We start from the raw sequence: 18693 nt of genomic DNA, 5'->3' as shown, positions 1-18693 counted from the left end.
TAAGAATAAGAGTAATGTTTTGACTCAAAAAACATCAAAATGATGGTATATTACCACTTACATCACAAATATGTTTAAAATTAAAGAAGTTATTGACAAACATTGGCACATATGGATGAACTTTTTGATCAGCGTTTAGAAGAGCAATGTTATTTTAGCTACTGTAGAAGTAAGAATATTAGAGAATGTCTCTTTTGATTCAAAAGGATGGGTTCAGATAAGGGAAGTAATAGTAACAGTGCTAGTGTTGCTGATATAAATTGTGGTAATTGTGTTCACTGCAAGGTGGTTTCCAAGACTAACCTCAAAATTCAATAAATTATACGTAGGCTCCATGTGGAGCCTAAATGGAGTGTATCCATGTACAAGGCCAGGAAGTGCCGTTGGTAAAGTGTACTCCATATTCATGATGTGCAACATGCCTAAGGAAGGTTGCACAGCATGTCCCAGTAACATTGACTGCTAACCTTCACAGAACAGTGCAGATAATGAATCTGTGTAAGCATCAACTGTCTGCCCTCATCCCACACCAGCAAAAGAGCATGCAGTACATCCATCCATCCCGAATGACTATGTAAAATCCATAAATTTCCTCTCATGTATCCTTTTATTTTTATTTTTTTAGTCTTCCTGCACATTTGTGAGACATGCAGTGACACTTGCAGGTGCTTATTGGGTTTGCACAGCAGGACCACCCATGTATCAGACATAACCCAGACATTTAAAAATAGACACAGGATGCTTTCAATAAATAAAAGTGTACAATGTTGTGCGACACACAAACCAAGTAAGTGGAGCTATGCTATGGTCATACATTGGTAGGCATAACAACTAGCAAAACAACAGTGATTATGTCACTACCCTTGTAGTGACATTGGTTAAGTGTTGGACTAAAGTGCAGCTGGTCCTGTGTTCTAATCCAAGGAATGCATGCTTTTTATATGATGGTTTGACACTGCGGCATATCTAAATAAATTGATAATGTAAGGAAAAAACCATGGAACTGTCTTGGCGATGGTTTTTGACAATATTTTAGAAAAAGGTGTGCGCTGCTTAGCATCGTGCAAATAGTTTGGTTTTATACATATATTTATAAACTGTAAGGTTTGCATGATAGTAAGTGGTGTGCACCATTTTTAAATGTATTAACTTGCACACGGTGCACACTCTCAGTAAGAACAAGTGGTGGGAAATATGGAATTGCACATTATACATTGAGGTTTAACTTGTGCAGCAATGATTGAAGCCGGTGAATGTGTGTGCTTTATAGGACATCGTTTGGGTGCCCAGGAGTACAAGGATTTTTGCTGGGCTCCTGGTTAGAGATCATGGCCCATGCCTGTTGCAGGAGGCCTATACTGGCACCCAATACAATGAAGAAACCTAGAACAGTTTAGCAAGGGCACTTACTAGTGCTACTGGTATGCTCCACACCAGCGACCAGTGTTGTCAGCACTATGATGACCTCTGTAGGAGAAATATCAGAAATTGCCAGGCGGGGAACACCCTGGTGATAAGTAAGTATGATTTATATGTATTACCTGAAAATAGTCACGCTTGGTATGATAAATACTGGCATTCATAATTGCTTTTTTCTTTTCCCTTTTCCACAGCTACAGAAGAGTGAGCCTCAAATATGAGGTACCACGCTAGGCAACTGGAGAAGGTGAGACAAGCCTGTTGTAGGTAAGAATAATTATATAAAACACACTTATTGCAGCCTTAACAGTTATGAATGGATTATTAGGTATATCATACTTTGTTATGATTTTGGAAAGGCATATCTGTACAGTACTTTTTATTACTACTTATAGCTGTTGAAAATCCAGATTTAAGAATCACTGTTTTGCCCTGGTCATTGTAGGGTTCATGGCTGTCTGGCAAGTACTTAATGTAGACATCAATAAATAAATGAGTGGAGAAAAGTTATGTTAACACAAATCCTATGCAACTTACCATGTGTGTAATAGCAGCATTTTCAATATGTTTTTAATTATGGGTCCTGTACACACAATATGTAATGATCAACCCGCAGTGGCGGTGCTGTGGTAGCGTTGTTGCCTAACAGTAAGATGCTGTCCAGTTTGATTCTCAGCTAGAGCATCTTCTGCGTGAAGACATGCACGAATGGGAGTACTCGTTGAAGGTTGTGCATCAGGGCTGGTAACTCGGCACGTAAAAATCAACTACAAATCATTAGCGGACCGGAGTTCCGCTGTGGTGACCCTTAACCGGGAAAAGCCGAATGACACAACAACAACAACACACAATATGTAAAAATATGTCCAGATATCCTGCTCTAAAAGGTGAAGAGTTGTGGTCTGAAACACAAAACAACAGTTACACATTCTCAGATAACAGTGACCATGAGTCTATAAAGTATAAAATGAAAGAGTGTTTGCATTATGTTGTATTTCAATTGAAAAGTGCATTATTACAGTAGACACTGCTTTTGGGTTCTAATACCACACTCCCCAAATATATAAATCATCTGAGTACAATACTGTTTTAGCTTTTCATTAATAGAAATGCAGTACTGTTATGCAATCATCATTATAGCATTTGAAATGCAGACCTCCACACATGTGGCTTCAATGGCCTGCTGTCAAGTGTAATCACTGTACATGTAGTCCAAATAATAAAGGAATTTCTTAGCAGTTTTTATTGTTTAACGTAGACTGGAGCAGAAGACAATAAATTTATTTTTGAAAGTTTGTTGTATAATGTGTGAAGTTGTTAATGTTCTCCTGTTTTATCTCACCCCACCCCGCATCTTTTTTTTGTTATTTATGTATTACTTATTTTTATTATGATTTATTTCTTATTATAATATTTCTTTAATCATATTTTACCTTATTATATCATTCTTATTACCTCTTATGTTTTATGTATTATTTTATCTTGTGTTTTGTTAGCTTTCATCATGTATCATTCTGTTTCCATTAATATTATTTAACCTTTTTTATAATTTTTGTTATAATTTATTTCTTTTTGCAAAATCCTTGATTTTGTTTCATGTTTTATTTAATTTTGGTTCTTTGTTTTTCCTTATGTTATTACTACAGAACAGCAGGGTAGGCCAGTTCCTGGTGATCTGCCTACGCTCAATCCACTAGCTGCAGCACTAAGGCCCAGCACTTCTGGGCTACTATCTGGTGGCACCCTCCCTGCTGCCCCTGCCCTACCTGGACCCTCAGGTAGATCCTCCCTAAGGGCCAGGTGTGTGTTCCTCCCAGGAGCAGAATTGGGGAGGGAGCTTGCATCACCCATGCAGAGTTGCCAGATGTGGTGCATAGGATTGTGCACCAGGCCATGGGCACCCATCTGCACCAGACGGACAGCATGCTGTCCATCCTTGTATGGCACACAGACCCACAGCAGCTGACACAACTGAACCCAAGCTGGAACCACAATTTTTGCAACATACTTTTTTTCATAAATTTATAGCAGGTGCATGTTGGTTACCATCATGCAAACTAATATAGTTGTTTTAAAGTGTGTGCACAATGCTAGGCAGCACACACCATTTCAGATGTACCTTACTGCCCTTGATGGGAAAAAGATCCTGTTTCACTTGTAATGCTTTATGGCATGTTGTAGTGTAATTATTTGAACCATCACCCTACATTGTGTGTCACATCTTCCCCATTTATTGTGTCTTATGTGGTGTCTGAGGGCTGGTGGGTACTGTGCATGAATGTGCAGAAGTGTTAACACAAAACATAGAAGCCAGTACCATAAGTTTCAATACAAAGTAAATCAGCACTATTTTAACACACAGGGCCTACATAAGTTGAGCATCAGCTAATATAAAGCATAATCAACACAAACTGTTAATTGGCATGTAGCCATGCCTTTTTAAACACCTGTTGCTTCATTAAGTGTTATGTGGGGTGTGGTCCTGGTTTACCTCATCAGAATGGGACATCGCCTCACATTTATGGTCCAGATGGTACCAGGTTAGAAAATGGCATCATATAATTCTTTCATTTTTTTTTTCTTTGCATATGTGTTGACAGTTTGGAATGATGTTTTACAGCAATATTTTTTCCCATTTAAGTGTTTATGTGCAATACGCACTATTGAGTGGAAAATCCATACAAAATAAATGAATAAGCTCCTCTATGCCTTTGCCATTGCAGGCAATGTTGTACATCTCACACCATCCTGCAATAATTCTGTAAAGAAAAGAAATGGAGAAGATAGGAAAATGATGAAATTGGGAGCAAGCATGGGGAAAAACAAAGTGACGAGAAGGTAGGAATGAGCAGGATGGGTGTAGGGAAGAACCATAGCTATCCATTTCTTCAACAGTAACAACTGGGCATATGTACACATTTTAAGCTGTATTTGGACTGTCACCTCCACACAGAGGGGTGACAACATAATTGCATTGTGAAGCCAATTGGACCAAATTAGGTGTGTCAAGTACACACATCTGCAAAATAGAGAAATATGTATGGGACAATATTTTGGGGGGGCAGATGCCCTTTTGTTTTTTTAAGGAGAGAGTGGAATGTTGAGGGAGGGATGTAGGCAAGGGTGGGGTAGGCGAGTTGGGAAGGTGAGGAAGCATTTGCAGACAGACAAGACATACAAGACAAGGACAGGGTTGGTGAAGGACACAAGAGGGGGTAAACACCTTGGATGGGGTGGGGGAATCGCAAACCTATGGATGTCATGTTTGGTGATAATGAGAATCAAGTCCCCACCCAATGACCTGTCATCATTGTTAACTCACTGTGCCAATGGCTACTGAGTCTGATGTCTGTGTCTCCTTGTGTTATTCATTATGACAATGGAGGGCAGTGCCTCCACTTGGTATAGCTGTGCTCCAGTTGTGTATTACACAATCATATGCACCAAAACTGAAAGTTCAGCTGAGGTGACAAAATCACCCATCCCCCCCGGTCTCTGCTCCCAGAGGGAACCACACACCTATCATCTGGGGCAGAACTATTGTGGGTGCAGGTAGAGCTGGGGATGTAGGGAGGGGGTGCTGCGAGGCTGCAGCCCAGAAGTGCTGGGCCTTGGTGCTGTAGCTGGTGGAGGAACTGTAGGCATTCCGGAGGGAACTGTCCTACTCTGCCATGCTGTAGTAATATGAAATGAAAATAAAATTCAAAAAATGAAATAAGCATAACACAAAATAATGTACAAAATAACATTTACATAAAAAATACAAAAAAGTATTACAATGGAAAATATTATTAGGAACATAATATAATAACTATATAATGAAACAAAATAAAAAAAGAAGAGAAGGGCTGGGATGAGAGAAAAAAGAACATTAGTAACTGCACAGATAATATACAACGCTTTCTACAAATAATGGCCTATATTATTTTACATGTTATGTATAACAATTACAAATGTTAATAAATACATTTATTATGTTGAATACTACCCTACTGCTAGCACAGACACACTATACTACAGATCATATTCCATCCAGCAATCATTCATGCTTGCATATCTTGAGCATATGCATGTACAATGTTTACATTTGACAGCATGCTATCCGGTGCACAGGTATAGAGGTCTGCCTTTCCACTGCTATCATTATGAATATGTAACAGTAATCAATGCTGGTGCAGACAACTTAAAACATTATTTCAAAGAGCTGCCCTTACATTTGGGGAGTGTGTTATCCAAACCACAAGCAGTGACCAATGTAATAGTGTACTTTCCATTTGGAATAGAGCATAATTCCAGCACTCTTTCCTTTTACACTGTTATAACTACATGTTCACTGTTATAATGATAACAATATGGGGCATGCTATTGGTATCCCTGGTGTATACATAATATTTACATTGCAATATTTATGTAACTGAAATGTGTCCTGTATACTTTGGAAGTGTAGTTTTCTAAATGACAATCCCTATCTACTCTGTAATACCGGACTGTATTCATAAATATACAATTGACAAATGCATACTCACAGTGATACAAGTGTTTAGCACAATAAACTGAATTTCTCCCTAATAGTAAAATACCAGTATTTTATTGAAGCATACATACCACTTGCATCTCTCATCCTTCTAAGTTTTCCCTCATAGGCTCATACATTTAATATTCTCTCTGCATTAGCTGTGGGGGGCATAGAAACACATTAAGATCAGCAATCAGAAACAGATGCAGCTGCTTCATCATTCAAACAGTGTATGTAGGTGATACTCACATATCTGTGGAGTGCCATCAGTCCTCCATTCATCCATCCAATGTTCAAAGGTACCTCTCTTCCTCATCCTGACGTCTTAATAGTGATTTCTATACTGTTCATCAGTGCAAAGAACACCAGTAACAGTGGACAAATCCCAGGCCAAAGTATTCCATGCATCTGATTTGTAATCTGATCCATGACAGTGCTCCTGCAAAAGCCAGGGTCCATAATCATTCACTAGAAGTTCAACAAACACTTTGGACTCCTGCACACCCCACCTTTGAGAATGAAATCTCAATCCTTCACCCCAAACACCAGCTATGTTTAATGCAGATGAACATCAATGTACAATGCATTTTCTCACCAATTACAGTTATAACAGATACTGAGAATGATGAGCATTATGATCTGCAGCATTTGAAAGTGGTGTGTGCTGCTTACCATCATGCAAACACAGGCAATGTGTTTGCCGAAGCTAATTATGCACAATATGTGAAATAATACATATATCATTATGAAAACTGCCTAATCCATCACAATGCACATTATATATGAAATATTAGCTCAACTACTAACATTTATCAAGTGAAGTGGGACACAATTAAAAAGGTCAGGATTCTGCAGTACTACAACTCTGAACCTTAGCTATAACAGTCTTACAATCACAGGTGTTCGCACAGCAATAATGTAGATATACAATTCTAGGATTCATTGCATTGCTAGCCATTACAAGGACACATTACAAGCATAAAGGCTGCATTACTTGAATTTGAACCCAGGACCCTCTGAACTTGTAAGTGGCACAACTGCTTGCAGCAGAAGAGAAGGTACATAGCTTGTGGCTACATTTGTATTCATTGTAAGGTTCATATAGGCTCAGTATAAGAACATGAAGTGATAACATGCAGAAAAATAAATTAATTTATGTTATTTACAGCCCACTATGTTAATACACAGGGAATATGCCTATAGACGAGTGCAATCCAGATCAACATGCAATGTAAATTTGGAAGAATGCATGGTTGCCTTAAAGCTGTTGTTCTCACATATACCACTATAGCAATCAGTAACAGTCATTCAGCACACAAGCAACTTCAACAGGGAATGTACATTTATTTTGAAGTAGTATATGTTAGATGTACACATAGTTAAACATTCAACATGGAATATAATTTGTTTACTCCTTACACAGGGTGTTATGATTCCTGTTTTCAAATTTGCAACACTGTCCTAACATTCTGTGTTTCTTGATCAATCAGCAATCATCTGACCAGTACCATGGTACTGACTGTGTGTTAAAACAATTCTATAGTATTGCCTTAACAATGTTTATGGATATTAGGTAGGAATATGTTATCCAGTCGCTAAATAAGTAAAGCTATGTTAGCTACCATGAACAAGCACTGACTGTCATTTTGTGGATGGGGATCCAAGGCATCTACCCCTATGTGAGCCTGTGAGATATCCCCCAGAAAACACATCTTGAGCATTTGGGAGGGGGCACATATCAGATTCATGTTAGCTGGCGGGTTTGCCAACACACATGTGACAGATGATACACATGCTGTTCAACATGCCTTGACAGAGTTGTACACCTCATGGTTATTGTAAACCCTATTCTGTCCCCCATTTCTTGCTGTCATATGTACATGACTGCAATGTAAGGCACACATTAATTAAGGATAATGCAATACATGATACAATTGTAGCATTCCTCTGAATATATACTCATAAATAATGTTCACATTTGTCATGTTGTAGCATACCATGAAGTGATGTTTTTAAGACAGTGGATGGTGATGCCTCTAACACACCAAGCATGCCCCCTGCTACTCTGTGAAATGTTCCCTTGACTACAAATAGCATTTAAATACATACCTTACTTTCCACTGGGAGGATTTCCTGCACTTGTCTCTGTCTGTGACTCAATGCTGAGAGAGTTTGCTCTATTCCTCCAGGGTCTATGTGCCCTAGAAAAATTTCCAATTTCTCTGTGTATGACTATTGCCAGCAGCAGCAGTGTCTTCGGCCTGTGTTACAGACAGATGTATTCAAAAAGCAGCAGGTAATGACAATCTATTTGTGCCCACTTTGTGTCTGTACTGCAGTATTATATCAATCCACAAAAAAGGAAATGGAGACAGCATTAATGCTTTTATATCTTGTGGACTAGCTCCTCAGGATTGGTTGATTAACATGCATTTCAGCTGTGTATGCTGTAATTAGCATCTCTGAAGCACAGATTAGGACACGTGCAATCAATTATTGATGTACTCCATTGTAAAAAGGCAAATGAGTAGCTGGGTAAACTGATGTGGATGAGAGTTAGTACATGATTGTAACTGAGATATACATTTCTTCGGATTTCTTTATTTGACAGAGGAGTATTGCACTCCATCAGGTATGTATTCATCTTGTAACCTAAATAATGCCTATGCTGGAATGTAGGTAACAACATATGTGAAATAACTCTGTATGCATTTGTTAGACATACTCATTATATAAACTTATTTACCAGTAATGTGAGAGATATGATGCTTGTTGGGTAGGAATAAAGTATAATGTTCTGTGCTAACTATGTACACATGCTCCATGGAAAGATCCTTTGATAGTACTTTTAACATTTCTCCATTGTTTGCTTAAAATTGTTCCTGACCCTGGTATTTGTCATGTTATGGGGGTTGTTGGGAGAGATGAAGTCTTTCTATGGAAAAAATTAGAGTGGAATGCTATGTTGGGTGGGGGACATAGCATCTGTTAGGGCACAATAAATAATATTCTGCTCTTGTTACTCTTAGTTTTGTAACCACCCTTGCTATTTACTGCACAGTGTTGAATCTGTATAGTTTAATCCACTATTCAGCATCAGGAGCCTTTCTTTATTGTATAATCTGTATAACAATTTGCACGTATGTAATCCTTATATGTGTTATCATTATTTTGCCTTTCAGTAAATGATATGCCACCAAGATGTAGACCCCCATTCTCTGAGGCTGAAAATGAGCTGAGCAGATTTTAGATGCACTCAGACAACACCATGAGGTCCTGCTGTCAAGAAGAAGGACAAGAATGGCTGAGCATGTGGAACTCTGTGATAACCTTGTCCAAAATATCAACAGGGTGGGCAGACAGATTCACACATACTGTATGAGCAGGTGTGTCACAGAGCTACTGACATGATCCATGCAGCAAGGGGGCATGCAGCTGAAGTGACACGTGATTGTGAGGTCACCGGTGGTGAGCTTGCAGCAGAAGAAACCCTCAGCTCCACTGAACAATTTCTGGCAAATGTTACCACTCAGGAAATCTCCCAGCAGTCCAACAGCCAAAGTGTCCTAGCCATGGGTCCCACTCCTGCTACTCAAGATGAGCATCCAGTTAGGCTGTATTAGATCATTAGTAGAACACATATGCAGTCAGTCTGTAATACAGCAAATAGTTTTAACATGTGGCAGGTTGCATTATTGTGAGTAATCTGCAGTGTTCAGGTCCTTTAACTGCCACTGAGAAATTCCTGGTACACATCTACACACAGGATAGCTCCCAGTCATCCTTGTGCCAATATGGTTTGGATGTGGGTGCCACTTCCACATCACATCTGGAGCTGCCAGGAATGCCTTGTTACATTATCATTAAAATATTTCTGGATTCTGTCATAAGTGTATATGGTTGTGTCAAGCTGTATGTGTGCTGTTTTTTGGATATTTCAGATAGCTGCAGATTTATGCTTATGTGAAGGATGTTAGCCACATGCCTAATAACACTTATTTGAGAGTACGTGTGTGGTAATGTTTCTATTATGTCTTCCTTTACTTTTCCTAGGACCATCAGGAATTTAACATGCAAGGGCTTCAGCAGTAGATAAGTGGACTACGTATTTTCCTGTACTGTATATATATATATATATATATATATATATATATATATATATATATATATATATATTCCAACATATCTGCTATACTGTCCTCTTAGGTCTGCTATATGTATTTAAGTACTGCTTTTTTTCTGAATGTCAAGACTTGGTAATCATCTCCTGGGCCTGTATTTAAGATCATGGTAATTGAATGTCAGATTACTGTGAAGTCAGTAATGATAGCAAACATTAAATTGTATGACACAGATCCTGCATCCAAGCTGCATACCCTTCAGGTATGTCATGGTGAAGCAAAACCTGTTACTCCATTTGGTGCATAGGTTTTTAGGAGCATATTAAGTAACATTTTTCCATATTATTTAGCCTTTGTACAACCACTATTTATGGCTTTGTCCACACTTATTATTGTAAGTGATTGACGGGTTTAAATGTGTGTAATTGTGTCAGCTGTGTAAATTGCAGAAAAGTAGTGCAGATATTAAGGTTGCCCTACTTTTTTTTGGTTTTTTTTTTTATTACAGGTGAACACGGGAGTAGTTCTGTGCCCCCTGCACCACCTGATGTTAGTGACTCATCAGAGTCTGATGATGATGGTGGACAAAGTGGCGCAGAGATGGTGGTTGCAGAGGATGAATCTGACACAGAGGTTGACATCCAGCACCCATACTCAGGACCCCGGACACAGCCAGTATGCCTACCCATACCCAGTCCACTGAGGCTACACATATTGGACAGTTGGAGGGTGAGGACATAGACCAGGGAAGTGTGGCTACCTTGGCTTCAGTTTTTTTGACACTGTCCATAGTGAAACTATTGGTGAGTTGCCACACAGGCAGATTGATAGCATTGCTCATCAGAGACCTGCTGTCCCTCCACCACCTGGTGTAGGGGTGTCTTCACATGTCACTCAATGTATGCTAAGGGCCATAATGGAGGCACAGGCAAGTTCAGAATATCACTCCAATAGAATGCTCAGGGTTTTAAATGTGGGACAGTCAGACATCCGTGTCTGCCTCCACAGTGTTGTTGATGCACTGGATCAGTTCAAGGACACATATAAATGGGATGTGGCCATGAGGGAGTGCAGAGCATCTGTCATGGAATGAACACTGTTTGTGATGGAACATCTGCTGAGAAGGGAACATTGACCTCGTAGGTGTAGGTCAGCACCTACATCTGCTGAGAGCCAACCTGGCACTCTCCGATCAACCTCCCATAGTGGCAATACATCCCCTGCTTCATCACACCCAGACATATTAGGCTATGGGGTTGTTGTCCTGGCCATTCCCATGAAGGGAGGACATACAGCAACCATCAGTCACCCTCAAGTAGTAGCACACCATCTGACTTTGGGCATGGAGGTGACAGTGCAACTCCTGTCAGAGCTAGTTCTTGTGGTTGGGGGCAAAGATGATGAACTGTCAGCTCTACCATGCATGGCTCACAGCTATCCAACATACAGACATGTAGGGCTAGCACTGAGCTTGGCTGTGTTCATGCAGACACTCACACACCAATGTCACATCGAGTGCACCTACAGACAAACACACTACATTTACATGTTCCCCGTTGGCTGCTGCCCTTATTGACTCACACATGCACTCACTAACCTTTTGTGTCAACCTAGGCCTCCCACACCCCCACAAACCACCCTGTGCAAATGATGACTGTGCCACATCCCTGTTGTCTATATGTCTGATGCACAGGGTGACTACCTACATTTCATATGTATTTCATATGTTCATTTGTGCTATTTTCCTGATTATTGTAACTGTCAGTATATTGTAGTTAGCCAGTTAGACAATTGCTAAATCCTCTATAGTCTAGATGATGATTTTGTAAGCTTTGTGAAATCAGTCAATAACATGTGTCTCATTAATATATCTAACCTTTTTCAGGATTGTTCAGTGCTAAAGTATGTGTGCACACCCAAAGTTAACCCATTGGATTCTAAGCTGTGGATTATATGTCAGCACTGCAGACAAAGTTCAAATCAGTAATATACTATAATATTTTGCTTTTTCATGCACATCACCATAGGTTCGGAAGTTAATAGGCTGTGACAAGGGTATTATCCTGATGGTGTTTAGAACTATAGCTGGTACATCAGAATAGGACATGCAAAGGCACGTATAATGCATGCTTATGATTCTTACAGGAAGGACCACCCATGTCCAGCATAGAATTAGCAGTGATTCATGGCAGATAATATGTTCACATCAAGTCTGCCAGCCTGTGCTCAAACAGGTTTATGGATGTGCTCTACTTGACATACATTGGAATCCCAATGCAGATGAGTGACAACATTTGAGACATGTATGTGTTTACCCAGCATGTCCTATGTATGTCATACTGTACATTGAGGTCCCTTGAATAGGTGGTTGTGGTCCCATATGACTTAAGGATGTGCAGCATATTCATCTCATTTGGCCTAAAGACAGCCATGTAATGCTTGCATATTCATGTTCAAAGATATATATCTGATGCTGCATACACTGACAGCTACCTCATTCTGCCCACAGAAGAAACACGTTGGAGACTCGCTGATGTTTTCATACTCAGAGATTTCTGATGTCTGTAAACTTCCTGTGTGGTGTGCAGGACAATACGTATCAAATGGATGATGATATACATTTATAGGGCTGATGATGGATGAGTATAGGGGACTGATAACATTTTTATCAGTGTAATACCTTTTTTAATCCGATGTAAGATAGAGAATGCTTTCCTCCACACAGTACACACATTTGCAGTTGACATGGGTTCTAGGTATATTAATGCATAATTGGGGAATACTGTACTCTTTTTTTATTTTTTTTAATAAGTTGTAACATATATTAACACAAGGTATAGTGATGCATGTTTTTGCAGTTGTTATAACACCCATGGCTTTGTCATCAGGCATTAGTGGCACAAAGATGTTTTGCCACATATTGTCTGCTTTCTGTTGGACCTTTTGATATGTATATGGCAAACAAGAGGGGAGACAGCACCAACACATCTGTTACCACACAGGTGACAGGCCAGCTGCTTGAGATGAAGTCTCCCATTTTGACTGAGTATTGTTGGTCTGTTTTCCAATTTGCAACCCAACTGTTAACAGAAGGTGTGATATTCCCCTTGGTTAGTTTCTCAATGAAAACTAATGTTGTATTGCATTGATGTGCCTGTAAAGGCAAGATAGAATGAATGCACATCCTCATGTATGTCTCTTTTCACAGTCCAAATTTTCCACAGTTTTTGCAGGCACAAGCTGCCCGTGAGAACAGTTAATTGGAACAGAGCTATTGTTTGGAGGTCACATATGTCCTTTTTGTGTGAGATGCATGCATATTGTTTCCATTGCCTTAAAGCAAATGTTGAATACAGTTAGGGGAGTATAATTCCAATTGTATGCTGCCTATCTTACATTGTGTGGGTGGAAAATGGTCACTGTATTGCAATCATTGTGGACCACAGCAGCACTCAGACTGTGGATGATGGTCTACTTCACTAGACCGACCGCTCACTTACCCGACACCCAGATGCCCAAGATGACAAGACTGACACCTTCAGAAGGCTGACATCTGTAAGACCAACGTCTCACTTGAGGTAAGTAACTGCTTGGCCATCCCAATAAAATTAACTGAAGTAAGTAAAACTAAACCCAACGATGTTGGAGACTTCACCCCCCCACACCCCCCTATGCAGGGGGCTTCTCCCCCCACACCTCCCTAACTAAATATATCAACTCCGAGAATGCACTCCCATGGGGATAAGGGGCAAAGTTCAACAGGATGGCCAAGCGGTTACTTACCTCATGTGAAACATCGGTCTTCTGGATGTCGGTCTTCTGAAGGTGTCGATCTTGTCGTCTTCGGCAACTGGGTGTCAGATAAGTGAGTGGACGGTTCACTTAAGTAGACCCATGGATGAATATGGTGCCTAATGCAGCAGATCACTGTTGCAGCACATGGAGAACACAGCCCAGAATGTCATCTGGTCCCATGGATTCTGTGTTCCACATATTGGAGTGAGCAGTGATAACTCGCTTTATGTAGATGCCATGGTTTGGAGGTGATGATCCAAAAATGTAATAAGCTTGGTGTTGCGACGGGGGGCACTTTACAGTCACCTGTGTCTGCTATCAGGTTTGGATTTTACAGTGGATCAGTGTGTGAAATACCATCCAGAATTACTTCAATATACATCTGTGATATATATTATTTTGCAGATGTAAATGATGACAGGCTTATGGTTATCCCTGGATATGTGTCATAAATTATTAGCATAGTTGCTGTATGAGGCTTTTTCAAGATGTCTTATTTGTTTATGGTGCACTGAGGTGAGTGAGCTTCCTGGACCATTTTGTACATGTATTTGTAAACAACAGCTTCTGCCACTTACTGTAGAATGCAGTAATGACAGACATACACCAGTATGGATTGTATTTCCCAGCATATCTGTCTTTGAGCATATCAGGCAGAGATGTGTGTATACAATTGTTTGGATTAGTAGACAAGACATGAGGGTGTAACTTACCCCTGATGTCAATGTCCTTTGTGGAAACCTGATCTTGGACTTTGAGTATCCCACCCCTATGGAATAGGTAGTTACCTTGGATGATGTTTTTTAACCTGAGTCATCCTTTAGGGAGTTCATTAGGTATTCCAAACTCTACTCATACTGTTTTATGTTTGGATTAACAGTGCAGGCACTCCTCATGTGCCATTACATTGTTCATTCATATTGTTGACAAACAGGTCTGATATATTACAGACACTTGTGGGGTGGTGCACTGTTTCTTCCATGCCATTTCAGTTTGCAAAATGCACTTATGTTTGTGCAAGTGAGTTTGTCCTCCTAATTATCCATGTGAGGCGTTATATGCACTGGCTAAAAAAAATCATGCCAACTAGTCTTGCAAGGGGAACAGAGGGTAAGCAATAAGTGAGGATGGGAGATTTGAACCTGCTATTTGCATAGAGAATGCTAAAAGGAGGGGTATATGTGACCTGGGTGGTATTTTCTGTGGAGTAACCTATGGTGTGTACATTATGAGGTCCTTCTTAATGTGGATCTATAGTTCTGTCATTGATCGATAGATGTTTTAATTGCTGCTTGTTATGTAACAGAATGTATTATAGCTAGCTAGAGCTGTTGAGGGACTGCTCTGCAACATGGCATCTGATTTTATTGGAAAATAATTGTATTATCATTTCTGTAGTATGAGGGCAAAGTGTTAAGGCATCTGCACATAAACCACAACAGAGCAGGTAATCCAGTGAAAGACTGTTAAAGCTCACACTAGGTTCATAGACAGTAACCTTCAAATACAGACTCCTATTGTACACACTTGCCAGAAGTGTACAGGTATGATTTCTATAAAAGCAGATGTCATCCTAATGTTCTTATTCTTTTGGCTACTACCATGATGGGTTGCCACAGCACATCATCTGCTTCCAGTTCCTTCTTTCCTCTGCATCCTGTTCTGTTACAATCACCTGCCTATCCTTGGTCCCCACATCCATGAACCTAATATTAGGCCTTCCTGTTTTCCTGTTACCTACCAGCTCCATCCTCAGCATCTATCCCCAAACATACCCAGCATCCTTTCTAAGCACATGTCCAAAGCAAATGCAATCTCACCTCTCTGGACTTGTGTCCAAATCGTACAACCTTGTGCTTACACAGTAATATACTGATTACTAATCATTTCCATCCTCAGCACACCCAATGCAAATCCTAACATCTGGAACTCTTCCAGCTCCTGTTATGACTCCTACTTATCACATGTCTGTTTTCCATACACTCTTGTAGACCTTCTCTTTTGGAGTTATCAGAACCAATCTATCATAAATCACTCCTGGCACACCCATTCCACCATGCATGCACTGTCATCTTCATCTCTTTTCCACACTCAGAGTTACTGTGAACTTTATCTTCCAAGTATTTAATATCATTCACTTTCACTAACTGTACTTCCTGCAGTCTCAGCATTCCTCTATCCTCCTTCTCATTCACAGACATATATTCTGTCTTAGTCCTTATGCCATTTAGTACTCACCTCTGTATAGCATAACTCCACCTCTCAAGGGTTTCCCAAACATCTTCTCTGATCACAGTATCATCTGAAAACATCTTAGTCTATGGGGCCACCTGTGTATCTTTTGTTTCAACATGTCCATCACCATTGCAAAGAGATGTCATAATGTTTGTGCATAGCATGAAAGGAATGTCACTGTTGTCTGGCTTATATTGCATGAGGTGACATCTACCTGTCTACTGTGCTATTGTGTGCCCATGGCCTCTTGTGAACAATTCGTATCCAATAACCCAATACAGCTGATGACATCAGCAGGGTCTGTTGAAGATGTGAGGACAATGCACCATTGGCTGCAGTAAAATGATCTGTATTATGTCCACCAGCAGTTCACACACATGCACGCACACATGCACACACACACACACACACACACACACACACACACACACACACACACACACACACCAAGTTGACTATAGTGAGATGAGAACACCTGCCTATCTAAGTTTACAGACTAGAGAACACAGTGCTTAAGGTGCGTGCCACAGCAAAAGTCTGTCTTTAGCAGGACGGCAGGTGATCTTATAGTAGATGACATCAACAGGTCCTGTGGGGGGACAGGATGTTTGAGGACTGCTAGACATAAGGATGTTTTACAAGCACAAAAGCAATGTAAAATGATGCCAGTTTCCAAGGCAGTTTTGAATGCACAGTCACAGTCTTTGTAATGGAGACATACACACACACACACACACACATACACACACACACACACACACACACACACACACACACACACACACACACACACCTAGCTAGCTGCCATGAGATTAGAACCCCTACCTATCTAGGTTTACAGACTAGGGAACACAGTACTTAAGGCATACACCATGGCACAAGTCTGGTTTTGCCAGGACTGCAGCTGATCTTTTAGTAGATGACATCAGCAGATTCTGTGGAGTACAGGAGGTTGGAGGACTACTAGACATAAATGTTTTTTGCAAGCAAAAAAGCAATGCAAAACCTTGCCAGTTTCCAAAGCAGTGCTGAATACACAGTCACAGTCTTCATAATGGAGACAGACACAAGCACACACCAAGTTAGCTGCAGTAAGATTACAACCCCTATCTATCTAGATTTATAGATTAGAGAATACAGTACATAAGGAGTGCACCATGGCACAAGTCTGACTTTAGCAGGACTGCAGGTGATCCTATAGTAGATGACATCAGCAGGTCCTGTGGGGGACAGAAGGTTGGAGGACTGCCAGACGTAAGGATGTGTTTTGAAAGCACAAAAGCAATGCAAAGCCATGCCAGTTTCCAAGGCAGTGTTGAATACACAGTCACGGTATTTGTAATGGAGAACCACGAACACAAGTTGGCTGCAGTGAGATTAGAACCCCTACCTATATATCTTTATAGACTAGACACCACAGTACTTAAAGCATGCACCACGGCACAAGTTCAACTTTAACAAAGACTGCAGATGATTTTTTAGTAGACGACATCAGCAGGCCTTGTGGAGGACAGAAGGTTGGAGGACTGCTAGATATAAACATGTTTTTTGCAAGCACAAAAAGAAAGCAAACACCATGCCAGTTTCCAAATTAGTGTTCAACTCACACTCCCAGTGATCTTTATGAAGACAGACAGACAGACACACACACACACGCACACACACACACACACACACACACACACACACACACACACACACACGTCCGCACACACATGCACACACACACACACACACACACACACACACACACACACACACACACACACACACACACACACTACTACAGTGAGCACTAACCCCTTACCTATTTAAGTGCACAGACTAATGAACAGTTTTTAATGCAAGCAGCACTACACAAGTCTAATTTTAACATGACTTAATGTGATCTTACAGTAGGTAACATTATCAAGGGATTTAGGGAACACCAGCTTGGGAGGCCTGCATAGGGAGATTGCTTTTTTGTGTCATCTGAGGCAAGTACATAGTAGTATACTGTTTAGAAGCTATAGCTGTGTAACAGCACGAGACCCTTATTGAGCATATTTGAATGTTTTCCATTGGCAGTGCAATGTTATCACTGTGTCCATGAGGGAGCACACAGCATTATTACACCTTTGTTTTGTATTAGGTGTATGTGTTGTAGAATTAATGAGATACCATGGTAGTACTGATTGCTGTTGAGGTTGGTTGTGAGGAAACACATATGGATGTTTATTAACAGCCTCTACAGACAGTTATACTGTGCCCTGAGTTTACAATGTTTCCACATCTTGGAAATATAGAACAGTAAGAACACAGATCTATGTATATGATGTAATAATTAGCATACCTCTCAACCCCATAGAGCACAAAATCTGTGCAAAGCCATAATTAATATGGCAACTGTTGAACTATTGCCCTTACAAATCTACAATGTTCATGGAATAACAGGTTTTTCATTAGCATGCATTTCCTGAAGGGTATTGCAATCATAAATGAAATGTATATCATTATTTCCTGACTTAATTCTCAATAATTTAGCAATAATGTTGCATAAATCAACATTTTATGGGGAACAAACTACAAATATTATGTTAAAATATGGACAGTTTAGAGCAATAATAG

The sequence above is a fragment of the Protopterus annectens genome, chromosome 5.part0, assembly GCF_019279795.1.
Source record: "Protopterus annectens isolate FY-2018-M chromosome 5.part0, PAN1.0, whole genome shotgun sequence".
NCBI lineage: Eukaryota > Metazoa > Chordata > Ceratodontiformes > Protopteridae > Protopterus > Protopterus annectens.
This window is presented reverse-complemented; position numbering follows the sequence as displayed.